The following is a 16,537-nucleotide window of genomic DNA, read 5'->3' on the forward strand; positions in this document are numbered from 1 at the left end:
ACCATGCTGACTAACAACCATGTTACTGCCTTGCTGGCTCAGCTGCTGCCTCACAGGCAACCTTCAACCCTCTTCTCCTGATGATGATGAAGCCCCTTCTGCACCCGGCTCCCAATTGCGAGCGGCTTCATTATCATCAATATGTGTCTGCACATCACTGATGTCCTCCTCAGGTTCCTCAACAGTGTCTGCTTCAGGACCCTGAACGCTGGCAACACCACCTCCCACGTCACTCTCCTCATCACTACTTGCCCGCCTAGTGGAGGAAGCGGCGGATGTCTCCTCCACTTCTTGGCTGCGCAGCAACTGCTGACTGTCCTCTATTAGATTGTTCTCACTGAATAGTGGAGCTGAACCCACAGCATAAGATACTTCTTTAGGGGAGGGAACAGCGACAGGGACTGCTCCTGGGCCATGCCAAATGAGGGTTGTGTCTGAGAAACCCACCGACTGTTGACTCAGGGTATAGAGATGTCTCTTGTGATGAGCTGCATAACCTTCTTAACCAATTGACGATGGCAGATGGGTTGCTGGTTGAGATATGACCGCTAGCTAATACTGGGAGATCAGACCTCTATCTGCGACTCCTGCTTCCACTCGCCCCTAGTCTGCTGCGACCTCTGCCTGCGCCCGATGAATTTAGGTCTCTGCCAATTCTCTGTGCACGTCCTGGCACTTCTCTGCGTGACATACTAGGTGCGTATATGAGGGGAGTATAATACGCTTCACTATGCTTACAAAAGTATTTGTCTAGAACAGCATGTGTATTTTTAGCTGTCCTTTCACAGTATCTAGGCCCTTGACAGATTAGCAGGTACAAAATAGTATGCTACTTAGATGTAGGTATGTGGTATGCACTTATGAGGGCAGAAAAATGTGCTACAGTACACTTTAAAAAGTATTTGAGTACAACACCAGCCGGTGAGTACTTTTGCCTGGCCTTTCACAATATATAGGCCCTTGACAGATTAAAAGGTACAAAATAGTACACTACTTAGATGTAGGTGTGTGGTATGCACTTATAAGGGCAGAAAAATGCGATACAGTATGCTTAAAAAACGTATTTTTTCACAACACCAGCAGTACACAACAGTGCTGCAGCACACAGTCTCTGTGTACTAAACCCCAAACTGCACTCTCTCACAGACTATTAGGAATGGACTGCTGGGTGTGTATTATACCATCTACAGACAAGAATAACCAGCAGATCATTTGTTGCGGAACAAAGAGGGCAGAAAAATGCGCTACAGTTCGCTTAACAAACGTACTGGAGTAAAACACCAGCTGGTGATTACTTTTACCTGGCCTTTCACAGAATCTAGGCCCTTGACATTTTAACAGGTACAAAATGGTACACTACTTAGATGTACATATGTGGTATGCACTTATGAGGGCAGAAAAATGCGCTACAGGATGCTTAAGAATGTATTTTTGCACAACACCAGCAGTAAACAAAATTGCACTCTCTCAAAGACTATTAGGAATGGACTGCTGGGTATTATAATTTCAAACCAGCATACCATTTGTTGTTGAACAAAGACACAGAGTTGCACTGAAAAATTATTTCTCCACCCTCTGCTAAGTTTTCTCCAGCTTAGCCAGCTTGTTCAGATGTATGAGGCACCACACAGTTTTCTGCCCCTCTCTGTAATACACTGCTGTAGAAAGTGACTGGGAGGTTAATGCTGCAGTAAAAACTATTCTCTGTGAAAAATGCACTGCTTTCTGTCCACCAGAACGCTGACCTGACTAGGAGGTGAAATGCTGCTGGAAAAAGCTTTTCTGTGTAACACACAGCACTGCTTATCCTATCTCTCCACAGTGAAAGGCTGAAGTGACTAGCCAGAATATGGCTGCCGATTATATAGGGCTGTGACATCACAGGGCTGACTGGCTGCTGATAGGCTGCATCCTGCATGTGATTCAGGGTTATCCCACCTACCCTTGTTCCCACCTTCCCAGAGTTCCTTGCCCCATGTCCTCACATATGGATCCGTCATTTTAGATGCCCTGGAGCCTGGACTGCAATAAATGGAGTTTAATGAAGCGATTCACGTGATAGAATCGCAGCGATATTCGCATTCGTTGCGAATTGAATTTTTCATGAAATTCGTACCGAATTCAGATTAGTCAGATTCGATTCGCTCATCTCTAGTCACCATGGTTAGTCATCTGTTCGCAGTCACCATGTTAGTTACCATAAAAGAACAATATAAATGCTGGAATATCAGACTAATCATAGTGACTAAGAAGAGTGTAATTGTTTATGTCCAAAGAGAGAAGGGAAAAAAAGTGGCACCAAAGAGTATATATCCCTGTACAATAATGAAATCCTGAGGCAATGCATAAAGGGCTATCCGGATGATTTGGGGTACTGCCGTACCTGGGGGTGCAGGTGTAATGTCAGATAACATAAACCATTGAGAAGGAGAAGGTAGAAAGACCGCACTCACCCACTGTACTTGCTGGTAGATTGCAGATTTATTCAAAATGCAGAAAACAATTCCATATGGTGGAGGACGTGGAGGGAGAAAAAAAGCCAAGTCAGAGAAAGCGCCGGCTGGCGCGAAACTAGTCCGTTTGGCTTTTTTTCTCCCTCCACGTCCTCCACCATATGGAATTGTTTTCTGCATTTTGAATAAATCTGCAATCTACCAGCAAGTACAGTGGGTGAGTGCGGTCTTTCTACCTTCTCCTTCTCAAGAGTGTAATTGTTTGTTTGCAATAGAAAATCCACCGACTAAAAAAGTACATATACATGTGTCATGAAGAATTAACTGTTATATGTGAAGGCTTGTTACCAACCCTAGAATTAATGTAGTCAGATACAGTGAATAAATAGAGTTACATGTGAACAGTGGCGGAAATGAGAACAAAGTGATACATAAAGGAATTTATTACATGTAACAAAAAAACTCAACTTTCACCGAGAACAGACATTTTATTCACTAGTTTTTAGTCCCCATTGGAGAATATTACATGCATATTTTTGACTGGATACACTGAACAATGCTATGCTGTAGTCTTGCAAGATGCATTCCCCTATACGGCGACTGTGTGGCATGTCTGACCATCAGGTGTCCAAATTGAGTAATATTTCCTATACAACCAAATATTGAAATGTTCACACTTAGCGATTTCATGGATTTCCTAATGCTTTCTTTAGTGATTCATTTTTCATTATACAAAAACGGATCCACAGATCTCCATTATAGTCAACATTAGAAAATGCAAAAATGAATATCACCCATAGTGCTCGCTACACGTGCTCAACAGTCCTCAGCAAAACAAATATCTTTGCACCTTTCCAGGCATCCTATTAGTGACACTCCTTCCTCTCCCGAAAGGGTAGACAGCTGAGCAGTCGCCGAACACTTCCAACGTTTCGGAAGACACACCCACTTTCTCAAGTATCACTATCGTGCTCCCACCACCACATACATAGTAATTAATTTCTCGCGAGAACTCAATTCTGTAACAAGAAATTATGTATTAAAACATCAGCAAATAACAATTTGCAATTAAAAGCATACATTCGTATATAATATACTCTTAGTAGTGTAACGTGTCACGGCAGGTGGTGGATCCTCTGGGCCTGTGTGGATGATGACGTGAGCCATGCCAGGGAGAGGAGTCTAAGGTGCCGCTGGTTTTCACCAGAGCCCGTCGCAAAGCGGGATGGTCTTTCTGCGGCAGACAGCACCCTGATCACTACCCCCCGGCACGACTCGTCCACACAGATAGCTGGGAGGTGGCGTGGCACAGAAGGAGACAGACAAGACATGGCAAGATGGCAGAAGGTCAGGGTTACACAGGTGCAGGGTAGATAAGGTAGCAAGGAACAGGTACACGGTAATAGGGATACAGGACTTTCACTATGGCACTAGGCAACCAAAGATCCGGCAGGGAAACAAGGGAGGAGCTGATATTTAAGGACAGGGGACAGGTGTAGACACTTGATTAATAGAGCACTGGCCCTTTAAGTGAAAGAGCCCTGGCATGGGGCTGCAAGGACACGGAGAGGCGGAAGATGAGGGAGGTGAGTGACGGGCTGGGATAAGCAGAGAGCGCTCACGGATGGTGTGTCCAGCCGGAGCGCAGGGGTTTCAAGTAGCAATAAACACACTGATGTTCATTCACAAAAAAGTTCACAGAAAAAACGCTTATTTACCCACTTCATTGAGTGCATCCCGGGTCAATGAATTCAATGTTTCAATCCAAAAGACTTCTCTCTGTAACAATTTCCTTTTTACGATTCCTTTTGTCGCCCCCTCTATTTCTTCAATAACCATCCACCTTAATTCACTTGCTTGATGCCCAAACTCCACAAAATGTTTGGCCACACCTGTCTCTCCATATTTGTTAATTATCTCTGTTTTATTCTCACTAGCTATAGATCTCATATTCTGGATTGTGTAACGATGTTCGCTAATCCGGCATTTAACACTTCTCGTTGTTTGGCCGTTATAAATCCGGCCACACGGACATTTCAAAAGGTAAATAATTTGTTTAGAGCTACAACTATACCAACCTTTGATGGGAATGTTTGTACCCCGTAGTGGATGACTTATGTTGTCTTTTCTAATAATGTCGTTACAATTCTGACAGCCCAGGCATGGAAAAGTGCCTTTCTTTTTAGCTTTTAAAAAGGTCTGTTTTGCCTTTTTCTTCTTTTTCATATCTGCTCGTACTAAATAATTAGCTCGCGATTTTCCTTTCTTGTAGATAAATCTTGGGGGTTTCCCAAACATTTTACCATATTTTGGATCCGCTAGCAACAACCCCCAATATTTATTAACTGCCTTTTTAATCAACTGGGCATGACAATCATAGGTGGATAGGAAAGTGATATTACCTTCTCTCTTTTTATCTAACTTCTTTTTCTGTCTCAATTTTTCCCTTGGCCTTTCCTGTACTTCATCCCCTACCTTTCTCACCAGACTTTCACTATATCCTTTTTCGACAAATTTTTTAATCAGCATTTCCTTATTTTTTAACATATTCCTCAATAGTGCTACATATTCTCCTGGCTCTTATGAACTGTCCCCTAGGTATCCCTTTAAACATCTGAGGGGCATGCTGGCTCTGTCGTAAAAGTAGATTATTCCATCTGCCTCCTTTTTATATAAGGTGGATTCAAGCCGTGTCCCATTTTTATATACTTTCACATCAAGGTACTGTATTTGCTGGGGATGGGCTTCTACTGTAAACTCAATTAATGGATGACACACATTTAACTGTCTCACATATTCTTCTAGCTGTTCATAAGAACCTGATCATAGTAAAAATACATCATCCACATATAGAACTGATTTTCTCACATGGATACTTGTTGAAAAAGATTTAACAAACAATTCCTCAAATTTGGCCATGAATATATTAGCGACACTAGGTGGGATGGGGGACCCCATCGAGGTCCCCTGTACCTGTAAATAAAAATCTTCTCCAAATCTAAAATAATTTTTCATAAGTACCATCACCAGCAAATCCATAATAAATCTGATCTTGAGTCGGTATGTTAGTATAAAGGCTCTTAATATCCAATGTACACAACAGTGTGTCTTTTGTCACCTTTACATCCTCTATATGATTCAGAAATTCATTGGTATCACTCAAGCAGTTTCTCAATTGTCTATTTTCTGTTAGAATTATCTACATACACAGCCAAGGGAAAAAGAATGGAGTTGACCCCCGAGACTATAGGACGTCCCGGGGGTCTCTCCATATCCTTATGCACCTTAGGAAGCAGGTATAAAGCCTGTTGGGTCATGGCATCAATAATACCATTATGTACAGCCTTTTCCAGTACATAGGATATATCTTGACTAGATTGATTAGTCGGTTCACCTCTTAATTTTTTATACACTTTTTCATCTTTAGGTTGTTTTTCAGCTTCTTGTAAATATAGTTCTATTTGCCATAATATTGTAGCCCCGCCTTTATCGGCCTTCTTCACAACCACTCTGTCATCTTTCACCAATTCAGTCAACGCACATCTTTGAGAAAATGAACGTTTTTTAACATATTCTTTACTTATACTCTCCCACTATTCACACACGTCGTTCACAACCGCCTTCTGAAAACTTTCAAGGAGGGGGCTGCTAACGGCAGGATCAAACTGACTCGATTTTCTAAGTGCATAGGGAATCTCCTGTATTTCTTCATATCCTTTAGCAGATCTAGCTCTATTGACATCATAAAAAAGCATTTTAAGCTGTAACGAGTGGCAGACTTTAAAGTCTCAAAGGCCTAGACAATGTGAAAGGCCAGGCAAAAGTACACACCAGCTGGTGTTGTACACAAATACTTTTTTAAGCATACTGGAGCACACTGTACTCCCCTCATAAGTGCTTACCACATATGTACATCTCAGTGGTGTACTATTTAGTTCCTGTTAAAGTCTCAAGGGCCTAGATAATGGGAAAGGCCAGGCAAAAGTACACACCGGCTGGTGTTGTACACAAATACTTTTTTAAGCGCAGTGGAGCGTATTGTACGCCCCAGGACGTGCACAGAGGAGTGGCAGAGGCCTAAATTCCTCAGGCAGAGGTCACAGCAGACTAGGGGCGAGTGGCAGCAGGAGTCGCAGCGAGAGGCCTGAGCTCCTGGTATCAGCTAGCGGTCGTGTCTCAACCAGCAACCAATCTGCCGTCATCAATTGGTTAACGCGGTCATCCACTTCATCACAAGTGACAACAGTCGGTGGGTTCCTCAGACGCAACCCCAGTTGGCATGGCCTGGGAGCAATCGCTGTCCTCCCATTGCCTCTGTACTATGCTGTTTCCTCCCCCACAGAAGTATCTTATGTTGTGGGTTCAGCTCCACTATCAGCTACTGCCCAGCCAAGAGGAGAAATCCGCCGCTTCCTCTACTAGGCGGGCAAATAGTGATGGGGAGAGTGGTGTGGGAGGTGGTGTTGCGCGCGTTCAGGCTCCTGAAGCAGACACTGTTGAGGAACCTGAGGAGGACATCAATGACGTGCACACACAACTCGATGATGATGAAGCCAATCACACTTGGGAGCTGGGTGCAAAAGGGGCTTCATCATCATCAGGAGAAGAGGGTTGCAGGTTGCCCGTGAGGCAGCAGCTGAGCCAGCAAGGTGGTTGCATGTTTGTTAGTCACCAGGGTGGCAGAAGTGGAAAGTCTGAAGCCAAACGTGCCCGGGGTAGACCACCTACTTCGCGGCAGCCTAGCTAACTGGGAGGTAGTGAAACAAGGGTTGCTGGAGTTGATGGCAGTAGCAGTCAATCAGTGCAGACTGTTGGTGGGAAAATCAGCTACTCGGCGGTGTGGCAGTTTTTCATCAAGCATCCGGAGGAGGTTAACATGGCCACATGCAAGATATGTCACCAGAAGGTGAAACATGGCCAGGGTCCCAATGTTGATGCCCCTGCATCAACATATGGGAGAACTGTGGCTCCTATGTGGTGGCCCAGCCTGCTGCATCACCCAGTGGCATGTCTGAAATGGGAAACATTGTGACCGACAACGGGAAGTAGATCTTGTCTGCGCTGTGACAAGGAAGCCTGAGACATGTGCCCTGCATGGCACACATGTTCAATCTGGTTGTGAAGCAGTTCCTGAAGTGTTCCCCCCATCTGCAAGACATCCTAACTATGGGAAGTAAACTTTGCATGCATTTCAGCGTCTCGTACATTACATAGAACACCCTCCTTGAGCTGCAGCATCAGAATGGCATCCCCCAACATAGTCTGATTTGCGACATTTCCACATGTTGGAATTCCACCCTCCATATGTTGAACTGACTATATGAACAGAGAAAAGCCATCATCGATTTTTTGATGATCCAAGTGGATAGGGGGATGCCCCTGTGTAACTTCAATGTCAACCAGTGGTAGCTCATACGTGACACCTGCCATTCGCTCAGGCCCTTTAAGGAAGCCACATTATTAGTCAGTCACCAGGATTACGGTATGAACAACATCATTCCACTGCTTCATCTACTTAAACACGTGTTGGAAACTATGGCTGGTCAGTGCACAGGAGATGTAGCACCTACATCTCACAGCCACAAGAGCCCTGTGGGGGCTGAACTGGAGGAGGAGGAGGATGAGGAGCACAGTGTAGAACAGTTTAGGTTTTGCGAGATGGGCGGTTTTTCTAGTCATCTGATAGGAGAGGAGGAGCAGGAGTAGCTAGAGGAACTAGATAGTTATGAGGAAGGCGAGACACAGGACCCAGACACACCATGGCAATATGCAGTGGAGATGGAGGCAGGGAATCCCTCCGAGTCACTTACACAAATGGTAAGATACATGCTCACTTGCTTGCGTAGTGACCGCCATTCGGGAGCGGGATGACTTCTGGCTCTCCACCTTATTGGACCCTCGCTACCGGCACAAAATGGGAGACTTTTTCACACCTACTGAGAGGAAGGACAAACTGACCTACTACAGAGACATCCTACATAGTCAGTTGGCCGATGCCTATCGGTGCCATCGTCCATCCTTTCGCAGGTCTGACTCGGGGGGGCCCTCTGCGCTCACCTACCACTGCCATGGCTGCTGGGGAGGGGTGGGGTGGGGTGGTAGGAGCTGTACAAGCTCTATCAGCAGCAGCCTGAGTCTACAGTCGCTGATGAGTAGCTTTCTTCACCCGCATAGTGAAGCAACTCATCAGCAGCAGGTAGACCTGGAGCAGGACCTGAACAGCTGATGGCATACCTAGACTTGACCATGCCAACACACCTTGAAGATCTGCTGGACTTCTGGGCTGCCAAACTTGATTTGTGGCCACAACTAGCAGAGTTTGCCCTGGAAAAGCTGTCCTGCCCGGCCAGTAGTGTGCCATTAGAGCGGGTGTTTAGTGCAGCGGGGGCCACAGTAACCCCAAGGAGAACTCGTCTGTCCACGAAAAATGCTGAGAGACTGACCTTTGTTAAAATGAATCATGCATGGATCAGCCAGGATTTCCACCCACCAATGCCTGATGCATCAGAGTAGATTGACCATGGTGCCACACCAACACTTCACAAATATGGATAGTGCTAAACATGTTTAAAGTACTGCTCCCCAGTTACAGACATTCCTCGCCATCAGACCACAAAAAAAGTATTGAGGATATGCATTAGCTAAAACTTATCTTTTCTTAGAATAAAATATATGTACTCAAAAACAAACAAACAAAAGGAAAGGTGTGCAAAAGACACCATGTGCCACCTACACCACCAAGTATTGATGTGATGCAAAGACCTCTAAAAGGTGGAAGGGAACAACGAATGGTCCATTGTAACTGGTGTGGGTAAAAATTTCCCCTGTAAGGCCCTACTCTCATTATTCATTCCCTTCTCGGCAAGTGTTACTCTCCCTAAAAAGGGTAGCCCCACACAGGAACCTCTTCCTATTTCCCCCTACAAACACTGCCATTTCCCAGGGTTTTTAAGTGGAAATAGAGAGAGTTTTCTGTGTGTGGCTGCCTTTTTAGGGTGAGTAACACTTACCAAGAAGAGAATTAATAGGGCAAGACTAGGGCCTTACAGGGGAAGTTTTTACCCCCACCGGTTACAATGGACCATACGTTGTTCCCTTCCACCTTTTAGAGGTCACTTTCAGGACTCCTGTTGCTGCTGCGGCCACCTCCAGGCTGTCTCATTCTGCCACCATATGTTCTCTTCATGCTGCTGCCACCTCCAGGCTGTCTCTTTCTGCCACCATATGTTCTCCTCATGCTGAGGCCAGCTCCAGGCTGTCTCATTCTGCCACCATATGTTCTCCTCATGCTGCCGCCAACTCCATGCTGTCTCATTCTGCCACCATATGTTATCCTCATGCTGCCGCCAACTCCATGCTGTGTCATTCAGCCACTATATGGTCTCCTCATGCTGCCACCACCTCCACGCTGTGTCATTCAGCCACTACATGGTCTCCTCATGCTGCTGGCTAGCACTAGCTACCATAAATCTTCAATTAAAATTTGAAAATGTATCTTTTAATCTTGGGGATTGTGAGCCCCTCTGGTCTCATCATCCTGCTGGGACATTACCAAAAATTTTTCATAGGTAGCTACCAAAAATCTTCAAATAAAATTTGAAAATGTAACTTTTAATCTTAGGGATTGTGAGGCCCTATGGTCACATCATGCTACTGGGACATTACCTAAAAATTGTAATGGTAGCACTAGTAACCAAAAATCTTCAATTAAAATTTGAACATGTATCTTTTAATCTTTGGGATTGTGAGGCCCTATAGTCTGCTCATGCTGCTGCCACCTCCAGGCTGTGTCATTGTGCCTTCATATGGTCTCCTTATGCTGTTGGCACCTTAGATTAAACGTAAAAAAATTTAATGTATCTAAAATCTTCAATGAAAATTTTACAAAATATCTTTTCTATTGTGAGGCCCTATGGTCTCGTCGGGCTGCTGCCACCTCTTGGTTCGGTCATTGTTCCACCATTTGACTCCTTGTTAGATTGGATTTTGTGGTCATACAGTATTAGTTCAAAGTAAACGCTGGGACATTAAACTTGGGAATCTAATATAAATCTTCAATTTAAATAAAAAAATTGATGTAATCTTTTCAAGACTGAGGCCCAGTGGTCATCGACCTCATATATTACCTGTGTAATTACCACAAGAATCCAATGAAACAGCTTGGAGAGATAACAATGACACATAACTGATTAAATAAAATATTCATACTTTCATAGTCAGGGGGGCGCTGAGAGGCAGGGGCTGAAACAGGTGGTATCTTGCCTAGCGGAGGACCGCCAGCTCAATGTTCACCAGAATAAGCACTCAAAAAAATTTAATAAATTAAAATTAAATTAAAATTACATAAAAAATCTCTTTATTCTCTTTAATTTTGACACCATATGGTCTCCCTGCTGCCACATCCAGACGCTCTGCGGCAGTGATTCTAAAAGCGATGCCTGTAATCTGCATGTCACACTGAATAACAGTATTATTTCACTGACACAGCACACTCCCTATGCGTGTTAGGACAAGGCAGTGTTCTATAACCCTTTTGAGGCACTAAATGGTCTCCTCATGCTTCCGCCACCTCCAGGCTTTGTCATTCAGCCACTATATGGTCTCCTCATGCTGCCGTAAACTCCAGGCTGTGTCATTCAGGCACTATATGCTGCCACCAACTCCAGGCTGTGTCATTCAGCCACTATGTGGTCTCCTCACTCATGCTGCCGCCACCTCCACCCTGTGTCATTCAGCCACTATATGGTCTCCTCATGCTGCCGCCACCTCCACGCAGTGTCATTCAGCCACTATATGTTCTACTCATGCTGCCGCAAACTCCAGGCTGTGTCATTCAGCCACTATGTGCTGTTGCTAACTCCAGGCTCTATACAAACACAAAAATTGCAGCGGCACATTTTATCAAAAAAAAGTTTTATATTTTTTTTAAAGGCCCTCAGCGCACTTTTTGATCAAAACGTGTCCCCCATCCGCCACGTGGAGGCGGCCATTTTCGGATGGTCCCTAACATACATTATGAGTCTAATACTCACAACTCTCACCTCTGCTGTGCATATAGCCTCTTGACTGGGTGACATGCTAGATCAACCATCAATTTAAACATTTAAACTCCCTCCTGGGAAAAGGGGGAGGGGTGCATGGCATGGGCTACCCTCTCCAGCCATGCACCCCTCCCCCTTTTCCCAGGAGGGAGCTTAAATGTTTAAATTGATGGTTGATCTAGCATGTCACCCAGTCAAGAGTGTTACGCCTAGCTCTCCGGGTCCCCGCTCCTCCCCGGAGCGCTCACGGCGTCTTTCTCCCTGCAGCTCCCCGGTCAGTCCCGCTGACCGGGAGCGCTGCACTGTCATGGCCGTTGGGGATGCGATTCGCACAGCGGGACGCGCCCGCTCGCGAATCGCATCCCAGGTCACTTACCCGTTCCCGTCCCCTGCTGTCATGTGCTGGCGCGCGCGGCTCCGCTCTCTAGGGCGCGCGCGCGCCAGCTCCCTGAGACTTAAAGGGCCAGTGCACCAATGATTGGTGCCTGGCCCAATTAGCTTAATTGGCTTCCACCTGGTCCCTGACTATATCTAACCTCCTCCCATGCACTCCCTTGCCGGATCTTGTTGCCCTTGTGCCTAGTGAAAGCGTTTTGTGTGTCTATAGCCTGTGTACCAGAACTTCTGCTATCCATCCTGACTACGAACCTTGCCGCCTGCCCCCGACCTTCTGCTACGTCCGACCTTGCTTCTGTCTACTCCCTTGTACCTCGCCTATCATCAGCAGTCAGAGAGGTGAGCCGTTGCTAGTGGATACGACCTGGTCACTACCGCCGCAGCAAGACCATCCCGCTTTGCGGCGGGCTCTGGTGAAAACCAGTAGTGACTTAGAACCGGTCCACTAGCGCGGTCCTCGCCAATCCCTCTCTGGCACAGAGGATCCACTACCTGCCAGCCGGCATCGTGACAGTAAATCCGGCCATGGATCCCGCTGAGGTCCCTCTGCCTTATATCTCTGATATCACCACGGTGGTCGCCCAGCAATCCCGACAGATCACCCATCTAACCCACCAGCTGTCGGAAATGTCCACCATTGTGCACCAACTTCAGTCGCAACTTCAGCAGCAATCATCTCCTCCGCCAGCTCCTGCACCCCTTCCGCAGCGAGTGGCCACTCCTAGCCTCCGCCTGTCCTTGCCGGACAAATTTAATGGGGACTCTAAGTTTTGCCGTGGCTTCCTTTCGCAATGTTCCCTGCACATGGAGATGATGTCGGACCAGTTTCCTACTGAAAGGTCTAAGGTGGCTTTCGTAGTCAGCCTTCTGTCTGGAAAAGCCCTGTCATGGGCCACACCGCTCTGGGACCGCAATGACCCCGTCACTGCCTCTGTACACTCCTTCTTCTCGGAAATTCGAAGTGTCTTTGAGGAACCTGCCCGAGCCTCTTCTGCTGAAACTGCCCTGCTGAACCTGGTCCAGGGTAATTCTTCCGTTGGCGAGTACGCCATACAATTCCGTACTCTTGCTTCTGAACTATCCTGGAATAATGAGGCCCTCTGCGCGACCTTTAAAAAAGGCCTATCCAGCAACATTAAAGATGTTCTGGCCGCACGAGAAACTCCTGCTAACCTGCATGAACTCATTCATCTAGCCACTCGCATTGACATGCGTTTTTCTGAGAGACATCAAGAGCTCCGCCAGGAAAAAGACTTAGATCTCTGGACACCTCTCCCACAGTCTCCACTGCAATCTGCGCCTAGGCCTCCCGCCGAGGAAGCCATGCAAGTGGATCGGTCTCGCCTGACCCTGGAAGAGAGGAATCGCCGTAAGGAAGAGAATCTTTGTCTGTACTGTGCCAGTACCGAACATTTTTTGGTGGATTGCCCTATCCGTCCTCCACATCTGGGAAACGCACGCTCGCACCCAGCTCTCGTGGGTGTGGCGTCTCTTGATGCTAAGTCGGCTTCTCCACGTCTCACGGTGCCTGTACGGATTTCTACTTCAGCCAGCTCTTCCCTCTCAGCCGTGGCCTGCCTGGACTCTGGTGCTTCTGGGAATTTTATTCGGGAGTCCTTGGTGAATAAATTCCGCATTCCGGTGACCCGCCTTGTCAAGCCACTCCACATTTCCGCGGTCAACGGAGCCAGGTTGGATTGCACCGTGCGTTACCGCACGGAGCCCCTCCTAATGTGCATCGGACCTCATCACGAGAAAATTGAATTTTTGGTCCTTCCCAATTGCACTTCCGAAATTCTCCTTGGACTACCCTGGCTTCTACACCATTCCCCAACCCTGGACTGGTCCACTGGGGAGATCAAGAGTTGGGGTCCCTCTTGTTCCAAGGACTGCCTTAAACCAGTTCCCAGTACTCCCTGCCGTGACCCTGTGGTTCCTCCTGTATCCGGTCCCCCTAAGGTCGTTAGGGACTCTGCCTGCCACAGAAAATGCCTCTCCCCCCCTCCCAGTCCCTTCAGGCAAGCCTCTGTGTCCCCTCATGGCTCCCGTCCTTGTGTCTCCCTGCCCCGTGCCAAGCTTCACCCTCTGCCCTCCCTCCCCATTCCTACTCCTGCTGTACTGCCTGCCATTGAGGAAACCATCCATTCCTTCCCGGTGTCCTCATCCCAGGGGAGGCAGTCACCGGACAAAAAAAAGGGGAGACCTAAGGGGGGGGGTACTGTTACGCCTAGCGCTCCGGGTCCCCGCTCCTCCCCGGAGCGCTCACGGCGTCTTTCTCCCTGCAGCTCCCCGGTCAGTCCCGCTGACCGGGAGCGCTGCACTGTCATGGCCGTTGGGGATGCGATTCGCACAGCGGGACGCGCCCGCTCGCGAATCGCATCCCAGGTCACTTACCCGTTCCCGTCCCCTGCTGTCATGTGCTGGCGCGCGCGGCTCCGCTCTCTAGGGCGCGCGCGCGCCAGCTCCCTGAGACTTAAAGGGCCAGTGCACCAATGATTGGTGCCTGGCCCAATTAGCTTAATTGGCTTCCACCTGGTCCCTGACTATATCTAACCTCCTCCCATGCACTCCCTTGCCGGATCTTGTTGCCCTTGTGCCTAGTGAAAGCGTTTTGTGTGTCTATAGCCTGTGTACCAGAACCTCTGCTATCCATCCTGACTACGAACCTTGCCGCCTGCCCCCGACCTTCTGCTACGTCCGACCTTGCTTCTGTCTACTCCCTTGTACCTCGCCTATCATCAGCAGTCAGAGAGGTGAGCCGTTGCTAGTGGATACGACCTGGTCACTACCGCCGCAGCAAGACCATCCCGCTTTGCGGCGGGCTCTGGTGAAAACCAGTAGTGACTTAGAACCGGTCCACTAGCGCGGTCCTCGCCAATCCCTCTCTGGCACAGAGGATCCACTACCTGCCAGCCGGCATCGTGACAAAGAGGCTATATGCACAGCAGACTTGAGAGTTGTATTAGACTCATAATGTATGAAAATGGCCGCCTCCACGTGGCGGATGGGGGACACGTTTTGATCAAAAAGAGCCGTTAAAAAAAATATAAAAATTTTTTGATAAAATGTGCCGCCGCAATTTTTGTGTTTGTATACTTTGCATTTGCCACAGCAGCATGCACTCGTATATCATGTAGTTGTGCTGGCTATTTGTGTTTTTTGTTGTAACTCCAGGCTGTGCCATTCAGCCACTATATGGTCTCCTCATGCTGCCGCCAACTCCAGGCTGTGTCATTCAGCCACTATATGTTCTCCCCATGCTGCCGCCACCTCCACGCTGTGTCGTTCAGCCACTATATGGTCTCCTCATACTGATGCCACCTCCAGACTTTGTCATTGTGCCGCTCTACGGCAGTGATTCTAATAGCGACACCTCTGATCTGCATGTCATACTGAATAACAGTATTATTTCACTAACCCAGCACACACCCTTTGCGTATTACAGCAAAGCAAAGTGTTCTACACCCTTATTGAGGCTCTCTGTAGGCCAGAAATAGCCGTTTTTAATAGTGATTCGGCGTGAATAAATTTGGGGCGAATCAAAGTTTTTCAAAAATTCGCTCATCTCTAGCTGCCAGGTATGCTGGGCCCCCTTCCTCCGCTTCCCATTCCTTACCTACGTTTCCCTTGTGCCAGGTTGGAATAAAAAAGTAAGAAAAAAGAAAACAGAAACAGATACTCATCTGTCCCACGCAGTGATCTCGACAGCATTGTTCAGCCTCCACAGTGCAGGCACCAATGAGTAGCATCACCAGTGCCTACACTGCGCAGCAGGAGCGTAGGTCACATCTTTTCTCATTGTTAGCCGCTGATGCAGCTCACACTGAGAAGTTTTTAGCTGTATGCGCATGAGCCGCGCATACAGCTGAAAGCTAGATCCCCAATAGTGTCGGCGGCGGGCCCTTTATTAGGACACTAGGGCCTGATGCTGGAGCCTGTATTGTACTGAGGGGTCTGATACAGGGGTCTGTTTTATACTTGGGACTTAAAACTAGGGCCTGATTTTGCAGTTTATAATATTCCAGGGGTTTAATACTGGGGTCTGTATTATACTCAGGACCAAATACTGTAAAAAAAAAAAAAAAAAACTTGTAAAGAATGTACAATGAAGGTAGAAATAAAAATTTAGTAGATCTGTAGGTCACTGTAACTGGACTGGAGTGGGCTAGCGGATGTAGCCAGCAACACTACTATTGTGTTTTGTGTGGCATCTCATGCCCAGTGAGCCATTGAGCTATGACTCTTGCACTTCTCTACACACAATAGTTTCTGTGGCACAATATGCAAATGGTGTATGCTTTATGCATACCAGGTGCTCCGCACCTTAACAAGGGAATCTGTCCCTGATGAAAAGTAACCAAGTGATACTTCATACATTGCTGGTTTACTGTATAATCTGGTGAGACACATGATTTCCTATTCAAGAGCAGAAGGTAAACACGATTGTGGTGCATGATCTCCCTATTGCATAATCTGGCATACCTTCTGCTCCTGAAGAGGAAACCCCATTCATTACACTGTATCCCCTCATTTATATCTACTGGACCAGATGCAGAACACCCCCCAGAGATAAGCAGCAAGGTGAACGTGAACTGTGCAGCGACAGGTACAGTTGTCCCTACTCTTTTATGAATCTATATCAGTTGA

Source organism: Hyla sarda, unplaced genomic scaffold (assembly GCF_029499605.1).
Source record: "Hyla sarda isolate aHylSar1 unplaced genomic scaffold, aHylSar1.hap1 scaffold_78, whole genome shotgun sequence".
Classification (NCBI taxonomy): Eukaryota; Metazoa; Chordata; class Amphibia; order Anura; family Hylidae; genus Hyla; species Hyla sarda.